The following is a 12444-nucleotide window of genomic DNA, read 5'->3' on the forward strand; positions in this document are numbered from 1 at the left end:
GATGCTGGCCATTTGATGTCTGGCTGCAAACGTATTGTCTAGACAAGTAGAACATCATGAAGAAGTATTGTCTATGAAAGACAACAATGGTACATTGAAAGACTTATTAAAACAGATCCATCCTATGAATGAATGAAGGAAGGTCGTGTGATTATCAGATTAGATGCACACACATCATTAATATTTAACCATCACTCATAGGAGACTTCCTGGAAGTTAAGAAAGAAAACACTGGCATAGGCAACCTGGAGGAGTGTTGTGCCCAAACTCTGATCCTCAAATCACCAAGAGACCCGATCTGATGCAAAAGCAAAGAGTCTTTAATTTTATGAGTTAACTCGGTTCCTCTGTCCATCTGACACTGCAGGTGAAGCAGGTGGGGACCAGGCAGGGACCTCAAACAGAAGTGCGGCTGGGAATATATTGGGGTAGAGAGGGGAGTGTCTGGGGTCTGCCAGTTGCATAGCAACAGTCTTAGGATTGGTGCACCTCTGGGCATGGGCGGCCTGTCCTGAGTTGATTGGTCAGCTGCAGCTGCAGGAAGGTTGCTATGCCTGGAGGCCCTCCCAGGGCAGTTGCTATGCTTTTCACTCCATTGTTACCATAAAGCACATCCCAAGTCCGCCAGCTAACTTCTGATTGGTTCCTTGAAACATGGAGGATGTCTGGTAGCTTATTCCCAGTAATTAAGGAGGTCAGAAGCTCAGCACATGTTGCTGAGTCAGGAGCCTACATCTTGCTGTGTCTTTTCTGCAGCCTGTCATGGTTGCTAAAGCAGGGGCCTGGGTGAGGGTCTGGTCTTTTCAGGAGAAGTTCTCAACCTGAGTGGGAGTGGTGACCTCTTCGGGGCTCAAATGACCCCTTTACAGGGATCACATATCAGATATGCTGTGTATCATAAATTTATATTACAGATCACAACCTTAGCAAATTTAGTTATGAAGTAGCAATGAGATGATTTTATGTCTGGGGGTCACTACAACATAAGGAACTGTAGTCAAGGGTTGCAGCGTTAGGAAAGTTGAGAACCACTAACTTAGAGGCAATTAGTAAACCTATGCATCACCACAGTTGTACTGGCTGGTTTTGTGTGTCAGCTTGATACAAGTTAAGAATCAACAGTGAGGAAGGAGCCTTAGTTGAGTAAAGGCTTCCATGAGATCCAGCTGTTAGGCATTCTCTCAATTCGTGACCAGTGTGGGAGGGCTTATCATATGGTGGGTGGTACCATTCCTGAGTTGGTAGTCCTGGGTTTTATAAGAGAGCAGATTGCACAAGCCAGGGGAAAACAAGCCGTGGTCTCTGCACCAGTTCCTGTGTTGTTTGAATTGTTTCCTGTCCTGACTTCCTTCAGTGATGAACAGCAATGTTGGAGTGTAAGCCAAATAAACCCTTTCCTTCTCAACTTCTTTTTGGTCATGGTGTTTCATAGCCTAAATAGAAACTGGAACTCAGGCAAATTGGCACCAGCACAGTGGGGTATTGCTGTGACAGATCTGACCCTATTTTGGGGAGATTTGTGGAACGACCGTGGGCTAGAAGAGCCATTGAGTGTTAAGAGCTCTGTGGGATGTTCTGTGGAAACTTGGAAGAATGTTTAGAGCAGTGCAGAAGATGGAGGCCTGGATCATGAAGTTTAAGGACTGTATTGGGGTCATTTGTTATTTTGAATTAAGATTCTGTGGTTCTGGTTAGCTGGGGCTGAAGAATCAGCTGTCATGAACAAGATGCCAGAACTGCTCAAGTCAAACCTTTGCTTTTTGCTGAGGTACTTGATGCTGGCCTGCTGAAGCTAAGAAATTAACATGTTGTTAAGAAGAGGTCAACATCCCTGATGTGAAATCTTCTGTAAAGTACTTCCTAAGAGCACAGACAAGCACTGTTCCAGAAGCAGCCAAGGTTGTATCATGTGCTGGCAGCAGGACTTGGTAATGTGTAAGAGTCACCCAGCTGGTGCTGGTTTTGAAGGCACGGATGGGTCATGGAGAGCAGCTGAAGCTTGGCATTGTAAGGGGCAGGAGAGGCCATTGGTGATGGTGCAGCCTCAGTGGCAGTTGAAGGCCCAGAACTGAAGAAGTCATGCAAAGATGAGGCTTGGAACCATGAAGAAAGCCTATGAGAAGCTATTGGTGAAAGTGTCGCTCAATTCCAGCAAAAGACCCCAGCATTCTGGAAATGCTAGTACCACGGGATGACCACCGTGAGCAGCAGTGGTGGAGTAGAGACAGCTGGAGCCTAGAAGACAAGCTGTGTGCTGCACAGGGCAGAGGCAGAGAAGGAACCCAAGCCTTTTGTAGGAGTCCAGAAGATGGTGAGTGAATCCCAGATATTTGAGTTATTTATGGTCGTTGAGTTATTTATGCTGAGCTATTTACACTGTTGAAATTTGATTTTGTGTGGTTCAGATAGTGATGGAGCCCTCGTTCTTCCCTCTTGAAGACAGTATTTAATTTTGATTTTTAAAGGAGCCCACAGCTGAAAGACTTGAACTTTTAAAATGATTGGGTATTTTTTTTTTTGGTTTTTCGAGACAGGGCTTCTCTGTATTATCTTGGAAGCTGTCCTGGAACTCGCTTTGTAGACCAGGCTGGCCTCGAACTAACAGAGATCCACCTGCCTCTGCCTCCCGAGTGCTGGGATTAAAGGCGTGTGCCACCAACGCCCGGCGTGATTAGGTATTTTAAAGAGACTGAAATTCAATGTGGTTTAATTTGTAAAGACTGTGGGACTTTAACAATTACGATATTGATGTGAGATCTTTGGGGATAAATAAGAAAGGAAGAGTTGTAGCTTTATAGGGATAGGTTTGTGTGTCAAGTTGTCAAGGGGTCAGTTGTACTGACTGGCTTTGTCATCGGGGAGAAAGGAGCCTCAGCTGAGGAAATGCCTCCATGAGATCCAGCTGTAAAGCATTTTCTCAATAAGTGATCAATGGGGGAGGGCCCAGCCCATGGTGGGTGGTGCCATACCTGAGCTGGTAGTTCTGGGTTCTATAAGAAAGTAAGCTGAGCAAGCCATGGGAAACAAGTGAGTAAGCAGCACTTCTCCATGGCCTCTGCGTCAGTTCCTGCCTCTAGGATCCTGCCCTGTTTGAGTCCCTGTCATGACTTCCTTCAGTGATGAACAGAGACATGGAAGTGCAACCCAAAATAAACCCTTTCCTCCCCAACTTGCTTTTTGGTCCTGGTGTTTCATACGACAATAGTCTTTGCTCAAATGTAACAGAACTTGCTGTTTTTAATGGCCTCAAAGAATACATAGATACATAGACTCAATTTACCTGCACCTTAATTATCAGTGAAGTTTGTGTCTTCAAAGGCAGATTGTAAAATTTACAGAGCAGAGCAAAACGACCAGTAGCAGCTAAAAGTTCTTTTAAGAAGAAAAAGATGAGGGAATAAAGCCTTGTAACTAAACAAGGAGGTGTTTATGCAGAGAGATTAAACCATTCAGGAAGCTCAATGCAGCCCAAGACTGGCCTTGCACATGAGTGGGAAAAGCAGGGTCAGCCCATGAATGGTTCTGGGAAGCCTGATTATTCATAAGAAAATAACTAAATCCAGCTTCTTCATAATGCACATAATGAAATACCAGGAAAAATTAATATCTATATTTGAAAAAGAAAAAAGTGTTTAAAATAGAAGGGTTTAATATAGAAGCATTTTATAATTTTGAGGTAGAAAGAGATTTCTTATATAAAATACAAAATTAGTATCCATAAATGTTTGACGAATTAGATTTTGTTAAAATTAAGAACTTCTTTGCACTTTTATGGTCACATCTAGTATTCAAATTGTATTTATAAAATTATGAAAATACATAAAATAGTGACTTAAAATAGATGGTAGATACGAGCGAAAATGCAAATGTCTAGGAGGTTTATGTAAAAGTGTGCTGTCTCCTTAGCCATCTTAGAACTTATTTAGTGAGTGCAGGGGCATCGGCTATTTAACTGTAGGTTGTAAACTTATTTTCCAGAAGAGAAGAATATCATTAACAAATCATGTTTTCCCATAAGAGAATAGCAATAGCTTCACGCTGGAAAAACCTATTAATGAAATCCATCCTACAGCAAGACACACAGAACAGTGTGTTTAACAATACTGTGTGATGCCTGGTAAAGAAGATGATTAGCAATGGCGGTGTCTGGCTTGAGTTTATGCAGATCTTACATATGCTATCACAGTCTCTGAGTTCACATGTGCATCCATCCTGTTGTAGCTGAACAGTGCTCTTGCTCTGTCCACTTCCTCTTCTACAGAGATGCCTTAGCTTGAGGAGAGGGTTTGATAAAGGCATTCTCTTTAGGGCCAAGTGCTCCAAAGTCTCTCACTCTTGGAACATGGTTCAGTTGTGGGTCTCTTCATTAATTCTCATCCACTGAAAGAAAGATCTTTAATGAGAGTTGAGTGATGCTCTGATCTCTGGGTACAGCAATATGTCACTAGGAATTATGATTGCTATGCTTATTTAACAAAATAATAGTAGGTTTTTTCCCCTAGGGCCTGTGACTTATGTAGTCTTGGCTTCTTGGTCTCATTTACAGTGTCAAATATGGGGTTCCATATAATGGTTTTATCTCATGCACAGTTACATCTTATAGCCCAGCAAAAAGTGTTTGGTTATTTGTATAATATTTGTGCCACTACTGTGCCAGTGATGTTGCAGTCTGGTTGCTATTATAGCTCCGTAGATTTGCAGATGGGTGAGACTGATTACTTTTTCTCTTTGGTAGTGTATATAGAGCCTTCCCAACACTAAAAATCCTAATCACTAAGGGTGAAGCTTCTAGTTGAGTACCAGCTCTATATCAGCCCATTTGATGTTTGATGTCATAAGTATGCAGTAACTTCAGCAATGGAGTCAGGTTGTGAATGATAACCAATAGCCTTAACACTATTCTGTGATGTTTCAGATGGTCCGTTAAACATACACAGCTTTGTAAGACAGACCATCAGTGCTTTATCATTGCCCTTGCCCTAGGCTGCAGGTGGGCACCAAGTCACAATACATGTGGATGTTTTTGTCAGTATCTGCCTGGACTTGTCAGTCAGTCTCTGTTTTGTAAACTGGAGGAGTCAATTTCTTTGCTAATTTCTTTCAAAGAACTACTGAATGTTGAGTTCTATGGAATAGTAGCAGATCAACAGTTCAGCATTCTTGCCCATTAGAGGAACAATTTGGAGTCACTGAAAAGTCCCATCAGAATTATTGCCAGCGGTAATTAATGGATACACCATGCAGGGGCATTCCTCTTTTTTCCACCTCACTCTCCTGACATCTTACTGAGTTTCCCAGAGTAAGTTTCTAAGTAAGGTCAGGCACACGTGTCTTTGTCTCAAAATCTGGATTTTGCAGAATATAATCTAAACTATGTTACGATTCAGCACATCCACCCATTGATAAACACCCACTGAAAAGCTTATGTGAACAGTATTGGGGAGGTAGAGGCAGGAGGATCAGGAGTTTAAGGCAGTCTTGACAGCTTAATGAATTTGAGGTCATCCTGGGTCACAGAAAGCACCCCTCGAAAAAACAAAAACAAAACAGAACAGAAACCAATAACAACAACAAAAACAGAAAGCAAAAGAAAAAGGGAAAATTTTCTTCACCCATACCAAAGGAAAAAGAAAATCTGATATGGTTTACAGGAGAATGTTAAAAGAAAATGTCCACGAACAACTTTCAGTAGAAGAATGGCTGTAGTTGTTTGAATGAGAATCTTCTCCATTGCTAATATCTTTGAATGCTTGTCTGCAGTTGATAGACTGTTTGGGAAGGAATTGGGGGTGTGGTCTTGGAGGTGTGGCGTTGTTGGAGGAGGTGTGGCGTTGTTGGAGGAGGTGTGGCCTTGTTGGAGGAGGTGTGGCCTTGTTGGAGGAGGTGTGGCCTTGTTGGAGGAGGTGTGGCCTTGTTGGAGGAGGTGTGGCCTTGTTGGAGGAGGTGTGGCCTTGTTGGAGGAGGTGTGGCCTTGTTGGAGGAGGTGTGGCCTTGTTGGAGGAGGTGTGGCCTTGTTAGAGGAGGTGTGGCCTTGTTAGAGGAGGTGTGTCGGTAGGTTGGGGTTGAGTCTAGGAAAGCTCAAGCTTTTCCCAGTTAGGTCTTTCTTACTGCCTTGTGATTATCATAATTTGTAAGCTCTCAGCTACTGCTCTAGCACCGTTTCTACCAGCCCACCATGATAGTCATAGACTAAGCTTCTGTAGACATGAGCCTCAAACCAAATGCTTTCTTTCATTAGTTGCCTCGGTTGTGGTGTTTTATCTGGGCGATAGAAAAATCACTAACACAGTAGTTGGGTAACAATGGTTTTAGTTAGTGCTGTGCATGAGTAGATAATAAGTGGTCTTACAGGTATTCAAGTTTTCAAAATATAATGTTCACCAGAGAGTTTGAGAATCCATACAGTAGTTTTACTAAATTTAAAAACATGTAAAATATTTATTAGCATGAATTGATAAATACATATATTAAATCAATATTAAAAATATTTAAGCAAGGGGATGCAAATGCAGCAACATTTATTTCAGTAGTTACTTCTGAGAAGGAAGCAAAGGAGGGTTTGTTTATGTTACATATCTTGGTGAGGTGGTAGGTCCATGGGCACTTGGGGGTAACATCATGCTTCATGGCTAATATGTTTATTAATGAAAAGTGAGAAAAATAACTGACTTGTCAAAGACAATACAAATATTTACTAAATCATGTTTTATGCTGTGAAATGTGCATGATATTATATGCCACAGTGCATTAATTAGTTGATTATCATACCCAACAGTTTTACATATTTTCAGAAGACATTTTTGGTTCATGGCTTCATATTGAAAATATGCAACATTTATGAAGATACCCTCCATGGAAAACTCTGCAGTAAACATTTCCACTGATTTCATAAGTCTCTTTGAATAGCATTCAACACAATGTCATAGAATATCCAGATCAAGAGACATACTTAGTAAACACTCTGTAAGTGATAATGTGTCCTCTATGTTCAAATAAGTGACTTTTAGAATTATTTCCCTTAATGCAATCCTGTCTTACCTTGGGAAGTAGGCAGGAGTTTCACAGTGGTAAGCACTAAGATTTTATACGCTTAGATTCCAGGTAAACCGTGAAGAACACAACCACCTAATGAGACGCACATCTTGACATTGTTTTTCTTTTTGATCTGCTTAAAAGTATATGGTGCTGCAGTAAGTACTTGTGTGCATGTATTGTATGTTCTTTTACAATGGTGATAAATTACTAAGTCATAGTCTATGAAAAGAATTGGTCTAAATTTCTAAGTATAAATCAATGCTTAAACATGCAGCTGTGTGTGTGTGTGTGTGTGTGTGTGTGTTGAAACAAGCATAGTGTATGGAAGGGGGTAAACTGGGTTTCATTTGTTATCTGCTGCCAAAATACTGTTGCTAATCACAAAAAATTTGAGCAAATTGGTAAGGGAAATAAGAAACACCTGGCTTGAAGCATTCGTCTTAAAATGATTAGATAGAAAGTACACAAAGTAAGGCAATGGAGTCTGAACATCTTCTTAGATAACTCTGTTGTTCATGTACACATAATTCATTCAGAATGAGTCAGCAAGGAATTAAGGTGGACTGGAAGTCTTGCCTTTGTGACTTTAAGATCTTTGGAGCCAAGAGTGGCTGGGAAGGACAGACACCCTACTTTGACCTTGAAAATGCAGATCTTCCTCTCATTTCTTTAGGGATGAGAAAATATATGAGAAATATGCACATCCACTTTGCTAATGCACACCCAGTGATGAGACTTCACGGGGTGGATGAGAATAACTTCCCAGTTTCTTCCTTTGAATTCCAGATGTGAATAGATATCCCTTATTTCTGTTCAAGCAAGGGGGAGCTGGGATCTACTGATTTCTACTGTGTTTGTGAGATTCCCATAAATTACTTTTCATGTTAGAAAGGAAAGATGAAACAGAAGGATTGTTTTGAGGCGGAGTATCTTTAACATGCCATATCTGTGCTGTGACAAGTTTGGATCGTGGAGAGAGAAATGACACCAACTGTGTGCTTATATCATAACAGGTGCTATAAGACAATGACTAAACTTCTTTCCCATTTCTAATACAGTTTCGTAAAAATAGGAATCTTGAAGCAGCATGTTATTAATAAGGGTATCTTGCATTTGTATAAAACTTTGTAATTTATGGGAAAGCTGTTGTCTATGGGGGGAAGAATACTACCGTTTTTCTGATGCGAACTGATGGCTCGTGAGAGTCAGGATCATGAAGGTTTTAAGCATTAACAGTGCACTCATGATATATTTATCACAGTGCTCTTATTCCATATTTCAGATGAGGAAACAGAGATATCAGAGAATGCAGATGGTTCATTGGAAGTTCCACCTGGGAAGTGTGGAAAGTGGGCTTCCAATTCGAATTCATGTAGATGGCCACTAAAGCTACTAGGTTGCTGTTAAGCCACTTAATATCTGCAACTTACAAAGTGGCTACCCTATAGGGGCTTATTGTCTGGGGCTCTGTACTTGGCTTCTCAAAGAGCCAAGAAAATTGACTCCCTCTGTTCTGTGCATGTCTGCAGTAAATGGATTAATAAAAACCCCAATTACAAGGCCTGAAGTATCCCTTATTTTCAGTTTTGCAGATGAGACTCCAGTCTTTGGACAAGATCAATAGCTTGTAATAAACTCATTCTAACCAGATAAAAACACACAATAGTAGAAACAGAGCCCTCACAAATTTGGCCCAAGGGAGGGAAAATCCCACAGTACAGAAATAAGTGGGCAAAACCTTTTGCTGAGAATACTGAAGAATTTGAGAGCAATGGAATACAATGTTCCAATGTAAATAATATTTAAAAATTGATTCCTAAAACTTAAAATACCAAGCATTGCTATTTCAGAAGTTGTACCTCTAATCTTGACTGTAGTGAACTTACTAGCATATACTACAGTGCTTAGCAATAGTATTAATTAGATTGATCTTAAGAAGGCCTCAGCTGCTTGCCCAACCACTATCCATGTTCAGTTAATACAATTGAAAGGCCACAAAAAATGGGGGAAGGTGTGGATTTAATGCGTAATGCCTCTCATAGGCTCCTGTGTTTAAGCACCTGCTCTCTAGCGGGTGGCTCTGCTTAAGGTGGTTCTATGATCTTTAAGAGGAGCTTCACCAAAGGACGTGGACCATGGATGACAGGCCTTGACACTTTTTAGCCTTGCTCTGCTTCCTATTTCCTGGTTACTTCCTGTGTACGAATGTACTGTGGTTGGCCAGCTTCCTGCGGCCACTTCTTTCCAGCCTTGTTGGAAGGTTGCTCTGGAACTAACAGCCAGAATAAATTCCAAGTCCCTTAAATTGTTCCCTGTATGGCATTTGTTCCTAGTCATAAGTAAAGTAACTATAACACATGAGAATATCTTTTTTTCAAAAGCCTCTTCCAGGAAAATAGGATATTTTTGGAGAAAGCCTGCCACAATGTCTGTGTACTTGGCGATGTGTTTGGTCTTCCTAGTCACCTTCCCTTTTCTTTTATCTCTTGGATTTACTTAGCAAAGAGTATTCTAGAAAGTGTCTTGGCTCTGATGCTAAATTATTCTCGTCAGCGTTTGCCTTAATTTAACCCTAGGATATACAAGACAGATACGCTGAATTCACATAAGTACCTGAAGGTTACCTGCTTCGCCAAGGATGTGTGGCATCTTGAGAGGAAGTGTTGACATGCCACATTGCTTACGCATCTGATGAGCCAGGCTTCGATGGCAGAAGATAGAATGCTATGAAATGAAAGCGACAGGGACCCTAGAGGCTGAAGAGTGACCTAGAAATCTTAATATTAGCCATCATAGCTGTGGCTGAATTCAAGTTTACAGCAGCAGGAGTGAAATTATGGTACAAATTACCATGCAAGGCCCAGGAAATTATTCTCTGCTGCATGGTTATTAGCCGATAGATACATAAATAACACTCTAGTACTGATTGACAAAATGGGAGTGACCTAAAAGCTAAAAGGGGCACCATGCAAATAGTAGCGTGTAATCACTAGGCATTTTGAATCTGAAATGGGGTTTGTCACAGTGGGGAGATCTAATGCGATCTGCTCAAGCTATCATCACTAAAGCGTTTTGTTGGGAGTCTTTAATCCCAAGGAACTCGCCACCCAATGATACATATTTCTGTTAGTTTTTATTTCTGAAAAAGACAACTGATGTCTGAAGGATGTGTTTGTATCAGAGATGTTTACAAATATGATATGTTGGCAAGGTGAGAGCAGTTCCCATCACAGTTTGCCATCTTTTAGGCTTAGTAATTTCCTAGATTTTATGAAATGGGGTTCTAATAACAGATGCTTATCCATTTCTTCTGCTGTCCCAGTTAGAAATACAAGGTACTAGTCAGTCATGAAGGTAATGTTTACACAATGGATGATACTGTGTCTTTTCATTTGCTGTTAACCTCCGGGTTCTTTGCTAGCTGACAGAGTCCTCTGCCTCCAGACAGCTTTAGAGTCCAATGGCCCAATGAACTGGGGTAGGCGATGGGACCAGTGTTAACTTTGGAATATCATACCACTGGGCATCAAAGACAACTTCTTGAAAAAGTGCCCAGCCAGTGCCATTTATCAATTTAGATTCTTCAGGTTATCGATTCTCAATATAATCCAGTAATATCAGAACTGTTGTCTGTCTCTTATCTGGCCCCTGAATTTCATCATTATATTACTGTTTGTGTTTGTCAACGATCAAGTGTTTGGGTACTCAGACAATGTTAAATATCCTACCTGCTGACTCTGTATTCCCAAAGCCTTAGAAATACAGGATTGCAGACCATCTACAGAGCATCTGAAGAGGTGCAGCTAGGAAGCAGTGTGTCAAGAATGAGTCCTGTGGCCCAGGGAGACATTGGTCCAAGCAGCACTTCTGGAACGGCGTTCTCGGAGAGAAAATACACTCATTGTGCAAGAGCTCAGGCCTGGGTCTCATGGCCTGCCCCTGCAGGAACAAGAGCAATAGGAAATAAATGGTTCGTTAATTTGTCAAAAATGGGGAGCTTTGGAAAGGTCAAAATTACCAGCTGTATCTACTATAATAAAATATTAATCTTGGATTTAAAACTTATCTGAAGGTCAAAGCGTGCCATAAAATCATGTTTATTGAGTCTTTCTCAAAGCTCCTGACTGCAGATTATCTTCCGCGGCCTAGTCAACTGTTTCTTTCTTGAAGACAAGCAAATCTGGAAGCAAGGGGGGGATTATGCTGAATTCAATGGTATGCTTACCCACAAGGCACGAGAGAACTAGGAAGGTGGGATATGGGGGCCTGTCCTAGGTCCAGGAGTTTTGATAAGGATATCGATTTGGCAAATCCACCTCAGTGCTTTGAAAGAAATACCATGTATTTGTTAATACGTGTATATGGTCGGTGTGTGTACAGAGAGAGAGGGGGGAGAGAGAGAGAGAGAGGGAGAGAGAGAGACAGAGAGAGGGGGGGGTTCTGTGTGGATTTATTCAACTGTGTATGCACATAGAGACCCAAATAGAATGCTGGGTTTTCTGCTACATCATTCTCCTTCTTATGTTTTTAAGTCAGGGTCTCTCGCTGACCCTGGAGCTAGACATGCAACCAGACCCAGGCATCTTCTATCTCTACCTCCTAGAGTGCTGGGGTTATACGCAAGTGTGTGGCTGTACCAGGCTATTTAACTGGGGTCTGGAATCTGAATTCAGGTTCTCATGCCCAACAATCCTTTCCACTGAGTCGTCTCATGCGTCTCATGCCCTAGGTTTTTGTCCCCATTCAGATGTGTGGAGTGCTGAAGGAACCCGTGAGGCTTCTTGGCTAACTAAGATTTTAATAAGTTATCACTTTGGCTTTGCTTTACATCCCTCATGCTCCTCTGCATCACTCCTATTATTTTATATCCCTCACCAACAAGTTGTCCTTGCAACAGAAGGTTGAAATGCATTTTCTTGGAACATTATAACTTATTAATGTCAACTATCCTCCGTCTCCTAGAAAGGTTCAATTTGTGGTTGAGAAGGACACAATTTACTGCAAGTTCAGGAAACACATAATGATAGATAATGCTTCCGAGGACAATTGGGGAGCCATATTTTGCCCCTGGAGTACTATGTATCTGACATAATGACACACAGGCTGGGCTGGGTACACTTTGGGCTTTGAAATGTTGGGCTTGGTTATTTAATGTTAAAACATGGGTTTACAGAAAAACAAACTTTAATTCCGATGCTAAAAGTAATTCACTACACATGAGAAACATTTGAAGACCCCTTGGCTCCCCCAACACTCCTGCGTGTTTTGAGTTTCTTCTTCTTTGTTTTTGTTTTTGCTTTTTGAGACAGGGTTTCTCCATATTGCTTTGGAGCCTGTCCTGGAACTTGCTTTGTAGACCAGGCTGGCTTCAGACTCGTGGAGATCAGCCTGCCACTGCCTCTTGAATAC

The 12444-nt window shown here is 41.3% G+C and overlaps 1 long non-coding RNA gene across 1 annotated transcript; it reads left to right on the forward strand.

Annotated features, from left to right (window-relative positions):
• The first annotated feature begins 1289 nt into the window (after positions 1-1289).
• Positions 1290-11100, forward strand: LOC110340102. The gene is made up of 2 exons (XR_002381876.2): positions 1290-2311; positions 10787-11100. It is a non-coding gene; the product is annotated as an uncharacterized LOC110340102 (long non-coding RNA).
• Positions 11101-12444: the final 1344 nt, after the last annotated feature.

This window comes from Mesocricetus auratus, unplaced genomic scaffold (assembly GCF_017639785.1).
Source record: "Mesocricetus auratus isolate SY011 unplaced genomic scaffold, BCM_Maur_2.0 Super-Scaffold_100018, whole genome shotgun sequence".
Lineage (NCBI taxonomy): Eukaryota > Metazoa > Chordata > Mammalia > Rodentia > Cricetidae > Mesocricetus > Mesocricetus auratus.